Source organism: Lynx rufus, unplaced genomic scaffold (assembly GCF_022079265.1).
Source record: "Lynx rufus isolate CCGP_SWC_20201006 ecotype Redwood Valley unplaced genomic scaffold, mLynRuf1.p SCAF_35, whole genome shotgun sequence".
NCBI classification, from domain to species: Eukaryota; Metazoa; Chordata; class Mammalia; order Carnivora; family Felidae; genus Lynx; species Lynx rufus.
In genome coordinates, this window is record NW_025814851.1 from 61,049 (window position 1) to 77,902 (window position 16,854).

Genomic DNA, 16,854 nt, shown 5'->3' on the forward strand with positions numbered 1-16,854 from the left:
GAGTTCGAGCCCCGCGTCGGGCTCTGTGCTGACAGCGCAGAGCCTGGGGCCTGCTTCTGATTCTGTGTCTCCCTCTCCCTCTCTGTCCTTGCCCCTGCTTGTGCTCTGTCTCTCTCTGTGTGTCAAAAATAAATAAACATTAAAAAAATAAGATAAAATAAAATAAAATAAAATAAAATAAAATAAAATAAAATAAAAATGGGTAAAGGCTGTGAACAGACATTTTTCTAAAGATGACGTACAAATGGCCAATGGGTACAGGAAAAGCTGCTGCAAACCACCAATCATCAGGGAAATGCAAGTAAAAAGCACAATGGGCTATCACCTCACACCTGTTAGAATGGCTAGCATCAAAAATACAAGAGATAAAAATGCCAGCTTCCACGTGCAGAATAAAGAATACTTGTGTACTATTGGTGGGAATGTAAATTGGTGCAGCCACTATGGAAAACAGTATGGAGGTTTCTCAAAAAATTAAAAATAGAACTACCATATGATGCAGACATTCCACTTCTGATAGTATATCTGAAGGAAATGAAACCACAATGTCAAAGATATATCTTTACCCCCATGTCCACAGCAGTATTATTTACAATAGCCAAGATATCGACACAGCCTAAGCGTCTTTGATGGATAAATGGATCAAGTAAATACACAGACACGCAGACACATACACACACACACACACACACACACACTATTATCTGGCCATAAAAAGGAGGAAATCCTGCTATTTGTGACAACATAGTTGGACCTTGAGGGCATTATCTCACTTATGTATGGAATTGAAAAGGAAACTTCCAAATATACAGAAAAAGCTATCAGATTTGTGGTTGTCAGAGGTGGTGATTTGGGGAGGGAGAAGAAAATTGGAGGATGATGGCCAAAAGAAACAAACTTCCAGGTATAAGAAAAATAAGATAAATAACGAAATATAATGTACAACATGATGACTATAGTTAACACTGCTATGTGATATAAATGAAAGCTGTTAAGAGAGTAAATCCTAAGAGTTCCCTTCACAAGGAAAACATTGGTTTCTTTTTCTTCTTTTTGTGTCTCTGAGATGGTGGATGTCAACTAAACTTACTATGGTAACCATTTCATGATATATGTGAGTCTGATTATTATCCTTTATACCTTATCCAGTGCTGTCAATTATATCTCAATAAAACTGGAAAGAGAGACAGAGAGAGAGAGAGAGAGAGAAAGAGAAGAAATTAGTTACTAAGAACAGGAATGAAAGAGGAGACTTCACTAGAGACCCAGGAAATATGAGAGAAACGATATTATTAATATTACATGAAAATCTCCATACATAAATGCAACAATGTGCAAATGGATTGATTACTCAAAAACCATAAACCACCAAAACTTACCCAAGGTGAAAGAACATGCATATTTCAGTACCATTTACAGAAACTGAATCAGTTGTTAAAAGCCTATGATGAAAATCCCACATGGTATCACCAGTGAATTCTACCAAATATCGACAGGAATAAAAACACCCACACACAAATTCTACACAATGTCCTCCAGGAAACAGAAGTGGGGGAAATACTTGCAAGCGATTTTATGAGGCTAGCATTTCACTGATACCAAGAAAAGTACTGACCAATATTCTTCCTTAGCACAAGCACAAAATTCCTCAACAAAATACTAGCAGATGGAATCCAGCAATATATTCAAAGGAAAAACAGCATGATCAAGTGGGTTAGCTCAGGAAAGCAAAGTTGGTTCAATAGTTGAAAACCAACTAATGCAATCCTCAGATTTAGAATATAACTGATTAATCAATCAATGTAATCTGTAGTTGAAGATGAAAGATTAAAAAGAAAAATGATAGCCTCAATGCTATTCCTCTCAAAACCAAATGGCATTTTTCAGTAAACAATTTTAGAAAAACAATTTTAGAAAAACAATCCTAAAATGCATATGAAACAACAGAAGACCCAGAATAGCCAAGGCAACCTGGAGGAAGAACAAAGTTGGAGGTACCCACCCTCCTCATTTCAAAACATATTTCAAGGCTACAGCAAGTAAATCAGTATGGTAGTGACAGAAAGACAGACACTGGCCAATGGGACAGAAGAGAACCCAGAAATAGACCCACGCATGTACAGTCAGCTGATCTTGACAAGGGTGCCAATAATACGCAATGGGGAAAGGACAGCCTCTTGGACAAATGGTGCTGGGAAACCTGGACACCCACGTACAAAAAGGACGATATTGGACCCTACGTTACACCACACACAAAAATCAACCCCAAAGGGACTGAAGATTAAGTATAAGACGTGACACTGTAAAACTCCTGGAAGAAAACATAAAGGAACATCTGTGTGACACGGGTCTTGGCAAGTGATTTCATGGAAACGACACCAAAAGCAGTCATGAAAAAGCAAAAACGGCCAAGTGGGACTACATCAAACTTAAAAGCTCCTGCACAGCAAAGGAAAACATCAACAAACCGAAAAGGCAATCTACAAAATGGGCAGAGATGTGCAAACCATGTATCTGATAAGGGTTAATTTTCAATATTTATAACAAACTTTTCTAACTCAATAGTTAAGAAAACAAACCAATTTAAAAATATGCAAAGGATCTGAATAGACATTTCTCCAAAGAAGACATACAAATGGCCAAAAGGTATATGAAATGATGCTCCCCTTCACTAAGCATTAGGGAAAGGCAAATCAAAACCACAATGAGATGTCATGTCACACATGTGACACGTGAGGATGGTTATTGTCAAACAAACTAACAAAGAGCAGATCACAAGTGTTGGAGAGTATGCAGAAAACTGGAACCGTCGTACGCTGTCGGTGGGAACGCAACTGGTGCAGCCACAATGGAAAACAGTATGGAGGTTCCTCAAAAAATTAAAACTATCATATGATCTTGTTCGTATCCAGATGTCCCCTCCAAAACAACTAAAAACAAACAAACAAACAAACCACAAACCAACCCCCAAAAAACCCATCATCTGATCCAGCATCCCACTCCTGGGCATATATCCAAAAGAACTCAAGCCAGCCTCTCACAGAGATGTCTGCATTCCCATATTTACTGCAGCACTAATCGCAGTAGCCAGGATAATGGAAACAACAATCCTGTCAATCGACAGTGGAATGGATAAAGGAAGTGTGACACATCTATACAATGGGATATTATTCAGCCGTATAAAAGGAGGAAATCTTACCCTTTGCATTCCAGGTGCTGTGGATTAAAGAAGCGAAACAGATAATGCTGTTTCTTATCCAGCGCCTTCCATGTGCCAGCTAATGTCAGCTAGGTGTTTTACATTTGTTGTCTCCTGGAGGTCTCCCAACAAACCTTGAGTAGGCAGGATTATTGCCTTTAACCAGGAGGAATTTGAGGCTGAAGGAGAGAGACTGAAGTGGCAGGGTCTGCCCTGGAATCCAGTGTGAGTGTAATCCGAATTTTAGGGCGGAGGGAGGCGAGTCTGGAAAGAAAGGCAGGCACTAGGATGCAGACAGCTTCCGATGCCGTGTGGGTGTAAGGGAACATCATGTGCTCCGTTACCTGCCCTGGGGTACCCCACCCCCACCCCGGCACCAGGACCAGGGCAGGCTATCTGAGGACATAACTGGAGTGTACTGAATTGATGCACACAGTGTAAGACGGTGTGTATTTGTGGTCCCCAGGTGGGAGAGTCAGCCCTCTGGTGACGGATCGTCCGTGCATGACGCAAAGGATGAGAATGTATGGCAGAGGAGGAGAGTTTCTAGGGCTGAACACAGACGTGTAATGTGATCTTTATGTTCTTTGTTCTAGCTCACGTGGTGTAAAGCCTGACCTGCCACCTCTCCCATGGCAGCATCAGTAGGTGTGAAGATAGGGAATGTGGCAGATGCAATTCTGTGAACCATACTTGCATTACCTCATTATGTATTCACAAATGCAACCCTCTCTGCTTGGTATTGTCACTATTAAGAATAATAAGCCCATTTCACAGGTGAGGATAGTAAGGCACAGGGCCAGGTACATTTCTCAAAATGACAGGACTGCAAGTGGCAGAACTGAGTTGGAAGGAAGGTTGTTTAGGAACAGAGCTTGTGCCCTTACCCACGACACGACATGGCTCCCACAGAAAAGAAAACCAAACCCCACGATGCTCCCCATATCCAGAAGTCTGCTTTGTGCTGTGAGTAAAGAGGAAACCCCTCCTCAAACAGGTCTAATCACAAAGGCAATTCACAATCACACAGAATGAAATCAGAAGTAAGAGTGGGTGCAGGCGGGGCATATTCTGGGGTCTGGTGACGCCATCAAGGACCTAGGTTCTTTCCAGTTCTCTGATCTTTGTGTGTGTGTGTGTGTGTGTGTGTGTGTGTGTGTGCGCGCGCGCGCTTTCCGTCCTGTGTTTGTCAGAAGAGCCCTGGAAGCAAGGAAGGCAGGTACTGCCATCCCCATCTTAGAACAACAGAAGCTGCATGGCCAGGTCTGGACATAGTGGCCCCAAAGACAACAGGCACTCAGCTATTGCAGGCAGGGCCTTATCCTCTGAGTTTCTGGTCAGACTATGGCTACTGGAGAGCAGGGATCTTTCCTCAGCATTCAGGGCCCATGGTTCAGGCTACAAGTGATGCATGAACACAATTCCACTCATTTGAGGAGCTGCTCAGGGGCTGGCCTGCCTTCGGTGATAATTTGACCTCCCGTTTTCTTGGGTGCCCCTCTGCCTTTTAGTCAGAATATTAGGACATTCTCCAGGTTCTTCTCTTTGGTTCTAGACAAACTCTTTGGCTCTTAGACCCAGGTGCCCGCACGTTTGCTGGCAATGCCTCTCCAGATGATCTGTCAGCCCCAAAAGCAGAACCTAGAAAGTATCCCCAAGGGTGTGAATTCAGGGTTCATGAAGAGGTGACCTTTCAACAAACACTGTGAACAGTGAGAGGAATCTGACAAGCACATTTCTGGGGTCAGGACTTTCCTGTCAAGAGGGAACAGATGGGAAGAAGTGTCTGAGGCAGAGGCTTCCAGAAACAGTGCAGATACTGCCAGAAGGCTGGAGCAGCTGGGGGGTAGGGGAAGGGAGTGAGAGCCTAACAGAAAGCAGGGGAGAACAACGGGTGACAGGCACTAGATCCTGCTGTGCTGAGTCAGCTTCTGTTCAGTCAGCTGGACTGCAAAGGACACCCAAGGATCACAGATGCCGAATGACAGCCTGTATCGGGCTGTAAGTTAGGCAGAGAAGGGACATGGAGAGGACCACTTAGAGAAGAGGCAGGTTTGGACAAAGAGCTGGAAGGACAGTGAGGAGGAGTGCCTTCTTGTGAGGCTGACAGCAGTCACCTGGATTGACACAGCCTTCACCCGTGTGCTCATGTCCCGTCCCCCAAGGGGATTTGTGCTCTTGCCAGAGCATCCCATATTTAACTAGCAGCCTTAATTCACTCAACAATCCACCTACTGGACAGATCACTGTGGGCACCTACTCTGTGCACCAGTCGCTCGGGACTTGGAAAACATTCTCTGAGTTGCCTGGAGCTCCAAGGATCTTGACCCAAGTTCCACTGTGAGACCAGAACTGTGGCCGACGGGGCAACAGTGACCCACACATTGAAAATCCCTTTATAGGGGCGCCTGGGTGGCGCAGTCGGTTAAGCGTCCGACTTCAGCCAGGTCACGATCTCGCGGTCCGTGAGTTCGAGCCCCGCGTCAGGCTCTGGGCTGACGGCTCAGAGCCTGGAGCCTGTTTCCGATTCTGTGTCTCCCTCTCTCTCTGCCCCTCCCCCGTTCATGCTCTGTCTCTCTCTGTCCCAAAAATAAATAAACGTTGAAAAAAAAATTAAAAAAAAATTAAAAAGAAAATCCCTTTATAGCCTCTTTAAGTTTCTGGAATTAGAGGTGGTACAAAAAATCCAATCTTCCTCCTCCTCACAGAGAATCTGAGTACAGAGATGTCCTGTTTACTCCATCCTGTGTCATAACCGGTACACGAGCTGCCCTTTGGGATGAAGGACCCTGGGTGAAGGTCCCTCCTTCGCTGAAGAAACATGTTCTAAGCACCACCCGAATTCATGTGTCAGTTCACTGGACTCAGTGGGGACACAGGGATCACACAGGGTGTAGTCTGCAAGCAGATGACCACCGCACATTGTGTGAGAAGAGCGGTGGCAGAATTGAAATCACAGGACCTTAGGGACACAGAGCAGGGCCTCTTACCCCTACTTAAGTGTATGTGTGTGTGTTTGGTCAGGACACACCTCTCAAGGCTGGGGAGGCTGATGACACAGGCACTTTGCTCACCCACAGTGTACAGACGTGCACGCCGAAGAACAGAGAGACACCTAGTTAGAGTCAGACTGCAGTCCTTGGGCTACTGGGCTTCAAATCACCAGTGGGGTCTGGTCAGTGCTACGGCTGTGATGCAGCTACTAAAAGCACTTCCTCTGCTTGCCTCTCAATTCGTAATACCTGGTCACCAGTGAGACAGGTAGAGACCTAATTTGGGTGGTGGGGTTGCTTGCAAAGGCTCTCTAACATGGCAAAGTACCACTCCACGGGGGGAGCCCTGGACATTGAAGTCCTGCTTGGCTGTTGGTTCTGAGGCAAGCCTTCCATGCCAAGGGACTCCAGGTCTGTTGGCTTCAGGGCAGCTTATCAGAAGACAGACACAAAATCTTAGAACCTTTCAAGGTTGCTGAGTACCTCCATTTCAAGGTGGACAGGTGTTGGGACCACGATGACTATACAATACTGGAGCAATATATGCATTTCAGCAGCTGAAACACAATCCAGGAATATCACTGTGAGTGCAAAGTCGGGCTTTGGAGTCAGGCGAAACGGAGGTGTGATGCCCAGATCCACCCTTTCCTGCACCAGCGACCTAAACCTTTCCATTTGTTTCCTTGTCTACAGACAGTGGGCTTTGACACTTACCTGAGTGTTTGGGTAATAAAACTGTATATACCAGCACAGCTGAGCTCCTCAACAGCCAGGCTGCAGAAGAGACAGTCACACCGTGCCCTGTGTTAGGGACATGTCAGCATGGAGCAAGTATGCCAGGACCCTGGGACTCTAGTCCACGCCTCTGGCTGAGGTTCGGGTTTGGGGGTTGTGGTGGTGGCTGGACTGGTGGTTCCATCTTTTCTCTTGTCCAAGGGACACACTTCATTTCATGCCTAGGCAGAGGAGTTATAGTGAATGAGGTTAATGCTCACAGTTGAGTCTATGACAAGACAAGAACCAGCAGGGGGTGCTGCTGCCCACTGGACCCCACAGGAACTGACAAACTTTCCTCCAGGGGTTTCTGGCACCTGGTAGGGACCCCTAAGGAGTTCTATGAAGGCACTGTCAGGATCCCTTAGAGGGCTCCAATAGTGAGCAGCAGCTGATCTTTGCCTCCTTGATGGCCACAGGGACTAACAGACCAAACCCCTTGTAAAGGGAAGATTAGTTAGTACACTTTCTCTTGTCCCAACAGAAACTCAGACTGCAACTCAGAGTGAAACATTATCAAAACAAAGTCCAAGGGAGGTAGTGGAAGGCATTTAATTTCTTGGGTCAAAGGTGCCATAAAGTGACATATTCTTTCCACGTTTCTGCTTATCCCTCCTCACTGGAAGGCAGGGCCCCTTCACGTTGGGAAAGTTTGTGACACATCCCAAACTCCGTGTCCAAGTGCATCAAAGGATCCATATGAAAGGAGATGAGATCTTTGCTGCGTGTCATCCTATTCCTAGCAAGGAAGCCTTTTCCAGAACAACTGTGCTGTCAGATTGCATCTCCAATTAACTCACTGTGAACCAGGGTAAAACATCTATTTGGGAGAATTCATAATGAAATCTCCATCACTTTTCAGTAAAAAGTTTTATTAACAGTGCCGTTTCATCCAGGGATTCCTAGGGTTAAATGGAAATCGCTCTCTACTTAACCTGATAGCTTGAACATCAGTAGGAATCAGGCAAATGAAGGCTGGGGACAGGAGACGCGGGGAGGAGAGAGAGTGCCCAAGCCCAGTGGCCATCTACTGAACAGAAAGAGGTTTAAGTTGGCTGGAATATGAAGTGGGGGTGGAGGAGGCCATCTGCTGAAGATGAGGCATCTGAGGGTAGGCAAGGCCTGCTGTGCCTGGTCCAGGAGGCTGGACGTTATCCCAAGAACAGCAGGAAGACCCTGCAGAGTTTTGAGCAGGGTACACAAGATCAGATTAGGATTTAAGAATGGTCCCTCAGGTAGCGGGATGAAGAAATTTGTGGCCAAGGGTTAATATTGGTGGTAGTTATCAAGCAGAGAGGAGGGTCATGTGGCCTACGGAACTAACTGTAGTGATGGAAGTAAGTGTCAAGATCTTATTTTGAAGGACGTAGGAGGTTGGACTGGACGGACTTGGTGTTTGAGGGGGTGGTGAGAGAGAGGCAGCAAGGAAGGACGGCTCTAAGAGTCGCTGGCCGAAGCAGCTGGGTAGAAGGCTGCTTTTCACTGGGTTAGGCAACACTGGAGGAGATGCCGATGCATGGGGAGTGGGGGTGGGTGCAGGTGTGTTCACTTTTGGACATGTTGTGTATCCTTGCCTGTGGGGCTCAACCACTTAGTACCTCAGTGACTTGGGGGAGCTGACCTAGCCTCTCTGTGCCTAAGATGCATCCTCTGTAATAGGAGAATGATGCTAATAATTAGAAAACACAGCTAATTTCTGATTCATTTAGTCCAGGATAACGTTCTCTACTTGTACAGCAGAATGCTGTTTTCAAGTTAGGCAGTCCCTAGGCAAAACGGGAGTCTCTCTGCTTATCCATGTATTGGTTGGCTTTACTTACCTGCCGTGTGTATTTTCAACATGCAGTGTGTTTTGGCAGTGCTAAAAGAAAAACAATTAATTCAAAGAAATGTGTTTAGGGGCACCTGGGTGGCTCAGTTAAGGTTAAGCGTCTGACTTCGGCTCAGGTGATGATCTTGTGGCTTGTGGGTTCAGGGCCCACGCTGGACTCTGTGCTGACAGCTCAGAGCCTGGAGCCTGCTTGGGATTCTGTGTCTCCCTGACTCTCTGCCCTTCCCCTGCTAGTGCTCTGTCTCTCAAAAATAAATAAACATTAAAACAAACAATCAAAAGAAATGTGTTTGTCACGTGTGATATGTTAGCCCGTCAGTTTGTCCCTCAAAGAAACAGCCCCCCTTCAGGCCCTCCACTCTTCTTCTTGTAGCCTCACTCCCTCAGAGGGCGGCGGGTGAGCCTTTGGGACCTACTTTCTCCAACAGTTCTCTTCTCTGTAAAGTCATCTTTACAGAGTCCCAGAGAGTGCCTAGCACCTGTTGAGTGCAATCTGTCTGTGAGCCTGTCAGTTGTCTCAGGTGTGAAGTTAGGGGACAGGAGAGAGCCGGATGTGTGGATCTGGAAACCAACAGTGTGTGCCTGTATTGCAGGCAGGTGGTGAAGCCATATATACCAAGATTTGAATCAGGGCCCCATCACTTACTCCTTGTGTGACTCTGGGCGGGTTACTTCACCTCCCTGTGGTCAGTTTCCTCATTTGTAAGATGAGGATGATGATCCTATTCTAGGATAATGACTCATGGTTGCCTCCTTCTTTTAGATCAAGAAAATACTACCTTTTAAAACTATAAAGTGCTCTTCAAGTGTAGATTACTTCCAGGGTTAAAAAGAGAATCTCTGCTTATCTAGCTATCTGCTTGGACAGGCACGAAACATGCCATGCTCATTTTTACCCTGCAGACAATGTTGAACTTCACTCGAGCCCTGAAGAGAGCCACAGTCAAGAAATCTCGACAGGCTTTTGTGTTTCAGAAATGGCTTATCGCAAAAGACCACTCTTCCCCCTTTAACCTAGAAAAGGCTTGCTCCTCACGCTTTGTCACGCCCTACCATATGTCTTGTCGGGTGGCTCCTGGGTTTACATGCGACAAGGCCAAACACAGACCTTTCTCCTTTTGCTGATTGGGCCAGACACACAGTCCCTCCAGCTCCCTGATGTAACTGAGATCAGAAGTCAGCCCTCCGGAAACTAGCTAGACACAGAGAGAAACATTTCTTGTTCGTGGAGACTAATCCTGAATGCAGAAACATCCTACCTTAAGTCTCCCCCACTATAATGGGTCTACTCAATCCTTAGGGGAAAAAAGGCAAAACCACCCTGCGGAGGCCGTGTGATGTTCAGATCTGGGCTGCTCTCAGCATTGCAACAACCTGAATAGTGAGGTGCTGTACTAGTTTGGTTTTTGTCTTTCCTAGTATGCACGCATGCAAAAACGACCGGTAAGAACACAAAGATCTGAAAGTGGTACTTCCTGCCACGCGTGCGCCCTACAAAGGAAGTAACCCAACGTCACTCGTCACTCGCGGCGCCTGGAAACTCTCCCTGCCACCTCGGGAAATATGTATCCTGTGCAGTCACTCAGGTGCGCCACAGTCACTCTGGGGTGGGTTCAACCTTCTCTACTCCCTGCGTGGTTACAAGTCCCGGATCCCAAGTACCCACGCCACGGCCCACGGAGAGGAAGCCACTTCGCCCCGGGGCACCCCGTTGTCCCTCCCTGCCCCGTGCAGCCGGAGGAAGGTTAAGGAGCACCCGGCTTCTCCATAGTGTCCCATGTCTGTGATGTCACACGCAGTCCCGCAGCCCCTCCTCCTGTGGCTGGTCTCTCTAGGAAGTCGGGAGGACTTCCCCTCTCGGTGGTCTTAGCCCTTCTCTTCTGGAGAGGTGGGGGTTCAGACCTGGGGCTGAGGATAGGAGGGGGTGCGCTGGCGCAGGGATGGAAAGAACAGGATCCCGGGAAAGAACATGCATGAGAGCAAAAGCGGGAACCTAAGAATAAAAGAGGGAGAATCTCCCTAGAACAAGCCGGGTGTGCATTCGTGTCACAGGACCACCGTTCTTTCTGCGCCACACAAGAGCAGTGCTCTCTGAAAGAACAGCTGTTTTTCTCAGAAGCCTGCCTCTGCAGTGTGAGAACTGAGGTTTGACAACCTGTGTGTGGCATATTTCTCTTTCTCTCATTGGGGATGCCATATTTAGTGGAGATGAGATTGACACTTCCCATGGGCATTGCTAGACACACACACACCCCCCCCCCCCCCGCGGCCCCCAGGCCATAACTGGGCTCCAGTCCGTGTTCCACGGGTTCAGAAACAGTCTGTTTCCTTGGCATCACCTCCTGTATTAAACCATCTGAGGAATTTTGTCTAGGAGGTGACATACAAAAAATAGGCTCTGTCATTCCTACACTGGTATACAATTATTTAGACTGTTGTAATCAGATTACAAGCTACAATATATAATATTTACAAAAAGAAGGCATGTTTGGTTGTCCAGTTTGCTGAAAAACAGCCAATCCTGGGCAGCAGACATATAAGTGTGATGAGAAACTTGGCTTTATAATTAATTACAGAATTCCATTTACATTTCCAATAAAATTTCCTTATATTGACTACTAATGTGTGTATTGGGTGGGTCGTGTGTGTGTGTGTGTGTGTGTGTGTGTGTGTGTGTGTCTATGTGCACACGTGTGTGAGTGTTAGGGTGTTTTGTCAAAAACCTAAAAGTGAATGGCCTGTCTTGCCCGAGCCTCTCAAGGTACCAGTAACAGAGAGAAAAGATTTTTTAAAATTCCATATTGTAAGGAGCAGATTGTGAACAAGTTCCTACTGGAGTGTCTTACCTGGAACCTCCTGGGATTCAGCAAAATGTTTTGTGAATAGTTTTTTTTAGGGAAGCACTGGTTATACTGTTTTTAGTTGAATATGGACTACATTTAAAACTGTACTTGAGATTGTATGAAATAGGTAAGCTAAAGCTCGAGTTTGGGAGAACCCAACCCTAGGGAAGGGTCTCAGGGAAGCTAACCACACAGAGTCAATGGTCTAGACAAGGAAGACAGGCTGTTACGAGCTGGAACAGACGAGTTCAGTCAGTCAACTCAGATCAAGCTCTGTCTTTCTGGACAGTTGTCAGACTGAAACATCAGGAAGAGGCCACAAATACCTCAAGTATGAACTTCAGTATGTGACAAAGGCTCTCTAATCAGGGTATAAACACTCATGTGGCTCAGAAGTGTCAATCCCTGGAAGAAAGCACTGAAGACAGAGGCGAGTTTCCTCACCCTGGGACCCGGATCTCTGAAGCATCATACCCTAGACACAGACTCCCAGATACTTCATGGGCCTCCCACTATGGCTCTCAAAACCCAAAATATCCCACTGACACACTGAGGGAAGCCAACCACATTGACTCAATGGCCTAGACTAGGAAACCAGGTTGTTCGAAGCTGGAGTGGATGAGATACAGACCCAAGAGAAGGCAGCTAGGAGACCTCAATGCATTGGACATACAATATCAAACCACCCACAGAATTCAAACTCCTATGGAACTCGAGATATGAGGAGAGACACGAAACAGCTCAGAGGCGATAAATACTATAATACAGATCCACATGCATTTTAGCAACCTGGCAACCTGCAACATAGAAACTTAATAGCTCATAGACCTTACACCTTGCACACAGATGCCATACAATCACAGAGCTGACAACCTTGCATGCAGGCACACAAACAGCACAAAACACCTGTACCGTGAACACAAGCTTGCTCAGATACCTCCTGTCCCATGACAAATAACCTTTGCAATCTCACAACCTAGAATATGGGCCCCCAGGAGCTCAAATATGCCAACCTCAACAGAGACCCTCAGGAGAGCTCAAACCCTAATTCCTGAAATACATAATGGGAACAGCCCCAGACAACTTACATTCTGCACGCTGCACCTAAAACAGATCACATACCTCACTCACCAGGAGAGACCCCTAATAGCCCAGACAACTCTCACTTGGACACACAACCCTCCACAGCTCAGTGATCTCCCATACTGGACACAGACCCTCTCACAGCTCATACATCTCAAATCCTGGACCCCAAAATGGCTCGTAAAACGACATCTTGTTTTTGAACACAAAAAGTCACTCCATACAGGACACATGTCAATTAGAGACACAATGAGGTCTCACCCAGCCCCATGAGTGAATAGCACAGAGAGACTGAAATACAGAATTACAGACAGCCTTTCTGGGAAACCGCTGTCTCCACAGTATTAGCCCCCATCCCAGTGCACCCGTCCAGGCACGTGAGGAACCTCTTTTCCCAGGGATAAATGACCCCAGGTTTGGCCATCATTGGCTGTTTCTGGACAATAACTCAGCTGCACTGGTCCCAGGCCACAACTAGGAGGGAAGCCCCCGCTCACACGTCTGACAGACAGTAGAGCCCTCCACCCATCAAAATGGGGAGACCTTCTAGGTTGGAAGGGTTCATGCCATCTTCAGGAGACTCCCACTGTCCTTAAGGCCCCAGAGCCCTCCTGCTGAGGAGCCGTTGCCTCATTGTGGGGATCGGAACCTGTGGGGAAGGCAGAACAGGACAGTCCCACGCTGCCCAGGGTAGATCCACGCCCTCTCAGTCTTGTGGAAGGCCTGTCCCTCATCCCATTCACCCTGAACACACTGCTCGCTTCAGCCTTCTCAGCTCCTAACCCTTGGAGGCACTGCAGCCACCCAATTTTCCCAGTGTCCATGTGAGCCCCAAACACAAGGACACCTTCAGTCAGCAGGTCTGTTGCAAGCCAGTGAACACGAGTGGGGGAAGGAGATGGTGAAGGGGTTCACATTGCCGTGCCAGGATGACCTGCCACAGACCACTTACCTGACCACTGAGGGTGCCCCTGTTCCACCCGCTTCTCTACCTTATCATCTCCCCATCCACCCAAAGGAAACCTGTCCCCTTCTCTCAATGCCTAATTCTGCTTTAAAGGGGAAGGTGGTATGAGGGTGTCCACAGTTCCTGTGGGGCTTTGTGCAAACTGTAAGGCGCATACATTTCCCCCCCTGATCTCCCACCATGAAGCCAACACCAGAGCAGTCCTATTTGCTCACGGGCAGAATCCACGGCGAGGCTGACGTGGGCCTGCCTGGTGCATGCACCTTGTCCTCCTCAGGGGACACACACACTGGCCCATCTCTCATGCCATTGTGAATTTCCCTCCCCCAGGAACACAGTCTTGCATCTGCAGCCTTTCAGGCACAGGTGTGAATACAGTCAGGGCTTAAGGAACGACTGGGGAGAAGTTCACGGACATGAGAACCCACCTATCTCTTACTTGCCTGCCCTCACTCAAACATCTCTCCTGTCTCATGCTTAAAATCCTATCCTCTAAGTGTTCACTTCTCTGGGTTGAGTAGGGCACCTTGTTTCCCTCGAGAAACTGGCTTGGAGTAGGTCATGAGCCCCTCTTTGAAATATCTCTGCCCATCCAAGACTTATAGTCTGGTGGACACATAACAGGACACTGGAAAAAGATTTAGTGATTTGTTATTGGGCTCATTTCACTATAGTGGGATCCTGGAAGCACTGTTAAAAAAAGAAGTTGCAGGAAGACTGACTAAAGGACAGACTAAGAGAAGCCAGTGATCCCACTGACCTGGGTAGCATCTTCAGCCTCTTTTGCTGGTGAGCAGCCTGAGGTTCCACGGCATGATTCCAAACCCTCCACTTCCACCTCCACTCTTCAAAGCCCCACCTGTGCACCCATAAACTCCCTGAGAAGGACACCCCACCTCCAGCCAATGGGATTCTTTTCCTTGGAAGATCCTGGCAGGCAATCCCATCTAGACTAACCAGTCTAGTGTGGTCCTTAATCTCTGCTCTGCTCACCCATGAGGAAACCATTCACGTGCTCCTCTTCCATGTTCCCTGGTCCCCACTTGGTTAGAATCTGTACAGCTGACGGGCTGGGGCCAGAAGTGGGACGATGGTGACCTCCGGAGAGGTGGAGGTCCTTGCATGGTGGTGAGCTCCCCTGCACCCTGCCTGCAATGGTTTCTTTGGGAACACAAGACTCCCTCACTCCAGCTGTACCTCCCAGAGGAGACTGCTTCATCTGGGACTTCAGTGGTACATCCTATTACAGGAAAGTACAACCTGCTGCTCTCTCTAGCAACCTTTCACCCTTTCCTGCCACCCCACACCCTGGTAATTTGCCCAGATGGGGTCACATCACCTCCAGCTCCACTCCTCCCCAGGAATAAAACTAATGGGCGCTGCATCCTTCCATCATAGTCTCACTACTCTTAAACTCCCCACAGGGATCATTCCACTTGCATACGCCAAGATCTTGTAGAGAGCCTGAGATAAAGTGTCCAGCCTCCTGTCTACATCTCCTACGTCATGAACGGGGTGCTTAGGGTGCCAGCAAAGGGGCATTTGTTACTCCAGTCACACCGAGGGTAGTGTGACTTGGTAAAAGAACTTTGCAGGGCTCTCTGACGGCATCTATCAAAATTTGATTCTACTGTGTCCCTACCCTCAGTAGAATTTCAGCTTCATGAAAAGAGGAACATATGTGGGTCTTCTCTAATGTCTCCCCAGCACTTACAGTGGTATCAGGCACACAAGAAGGTACTTCAGAGATGTTTCCTTAGCAAAAGGTTTCCTTGATCCAGCAATTTCCATTGCTACGAACTTGTCTTAAAGAAATATTTACACAGCCACAGAAGTATGTGTACAATGAGAATAGCAAATTTCAGGGAGTGGGGGTGGGCTCTAAATGGCCATTGGTAGTCAATGACCTTTGGGAGGGTAAATGAAAGATGAAGTGTTCCTATCCTACAATGGAGCACCCACTGGCCTTGAAACAGAATAAGAGGAGCAAATTTGTACTGACCAGAGATTTTTATTTTATTATTATTATTTTTTTTCCAAATGGGGAGTAGCAGATCAGTGGTAATCCTAACTCAACCAGTGTCTGTAAGTGTATATGTATGTGCAGGTGCAATTTGTAAATACTGATAACAGGGACAAGACGGAAACACCTATCAGACTACAGTGGTCACCTCTGATGATCAAACTGGTGAAGGCAAGACCTGGACAGCGTATTACATCTTCTGGGGTAGGCAACTGTACTTCTAAAATGGCCAAAATCATATTCAAAAGCAAATGCTTTCCTTTACAATTTTTTTTTTCATTTTGTTAAGCTGTAAGTCACATTCCATAAAATTCACCCTTTTTTGTTGGCTTTTACTATGTACATACGGTTGTGCCAACCATCACCAACATCTAATTCCAGAAGAAACCCTACGCCATTAGCAGTCCCTGCCCAATCCCCCCTCCCAGGAGCCCTGGACATTTACTAGCAGCTTTATGTCTCTACAGATTTGTCCATTCTGGACATATCCACTAAATAGGATCCTACATTATGTGGCCTTTGAGTCTGGCTTCTTTCACTTAGCATAATGTGTTCAGTTTTCGTCCATGTTGCAGCAAGTATCACTACTCCATTCTTTTTATGGCTGGATAATATTCTACTATATGGATACATCACCACAGGTGATATATTCATTACTTGGTTGGCACTGGGTTGTTGGCACTTTGTTGTGATTAATGCTGCTAGGAACACTCGTATACAAGTTTTTTGGGGGTCTTATTCTTTATTTGTCTTGGATATATATACCTACGATGGCATAACTGTGTCATACAGCAGCTCTGTTTAACTTTTTGAGGAGCTGCCAAACTGTTTTCCACAGCAGCTGTGCCATTTTGAATTCTCACCAGCAATGTATGAGGATTTCAATTATTCCACACCTTCCCCAACACTTGTTATTTTCGCTTTTTAAATTATATCCATATTAGAGGGTGGAAAGTTATAATTCATAGTGCTTTCAATTTTTGTTTTCCTAACGACTAATATTTTTGAGCATCTTTTCATGTGCTTATTTGGCATCTGCGGATCTTTTTTAATAGAAATGTCTATTCAAATGCTTAGCCCATTTTTTTAATTGAGAGAGACAGAGAGAGAGAGAGAGAGAGAGAGAGCGAGCGAGCGTGCG

At 46.6% G+C, this 16,854-nt stretch overlaps 1 protein-coding gene across 19 annotated transcripts in view; it reads right to left on the bottom strand.

Moving 5' to 3' along the window:
* Positions 1-16,854, bottom strand: part of FAM156A (family with sequence similarity 156 member A) — a 47,089-nt gene that overhangs the window by 8,481 nt on the left and 21,754 nt on the right. For 6 of the 19 annotated variants that reach the window (XM_047093625.1, XM_047093622.1, XM_047093616.1 and 3 more), the window contains 2 exons: positions 6,907-7,148; positions 3,200-3,463 (listed from right to left, as the gene is read on the bottom strand). The exons of 10 other annotated variants lie outside the window; for them this stretch is intronic. The gene's annotated coding sequence lies outside the window, so the exon portion shown is untranslated. Of the gene's footprint in view, positions 1-3,199; positions 3,464-5,770; positions 6,750-6,906; positions 7,149-16,854 lie in introns of those variants that run through there. 3 more of the 19 variants (XM_047093617.1, XM_047093615.1, XR_006964738.1) reach the window with 2 other exon arrangements.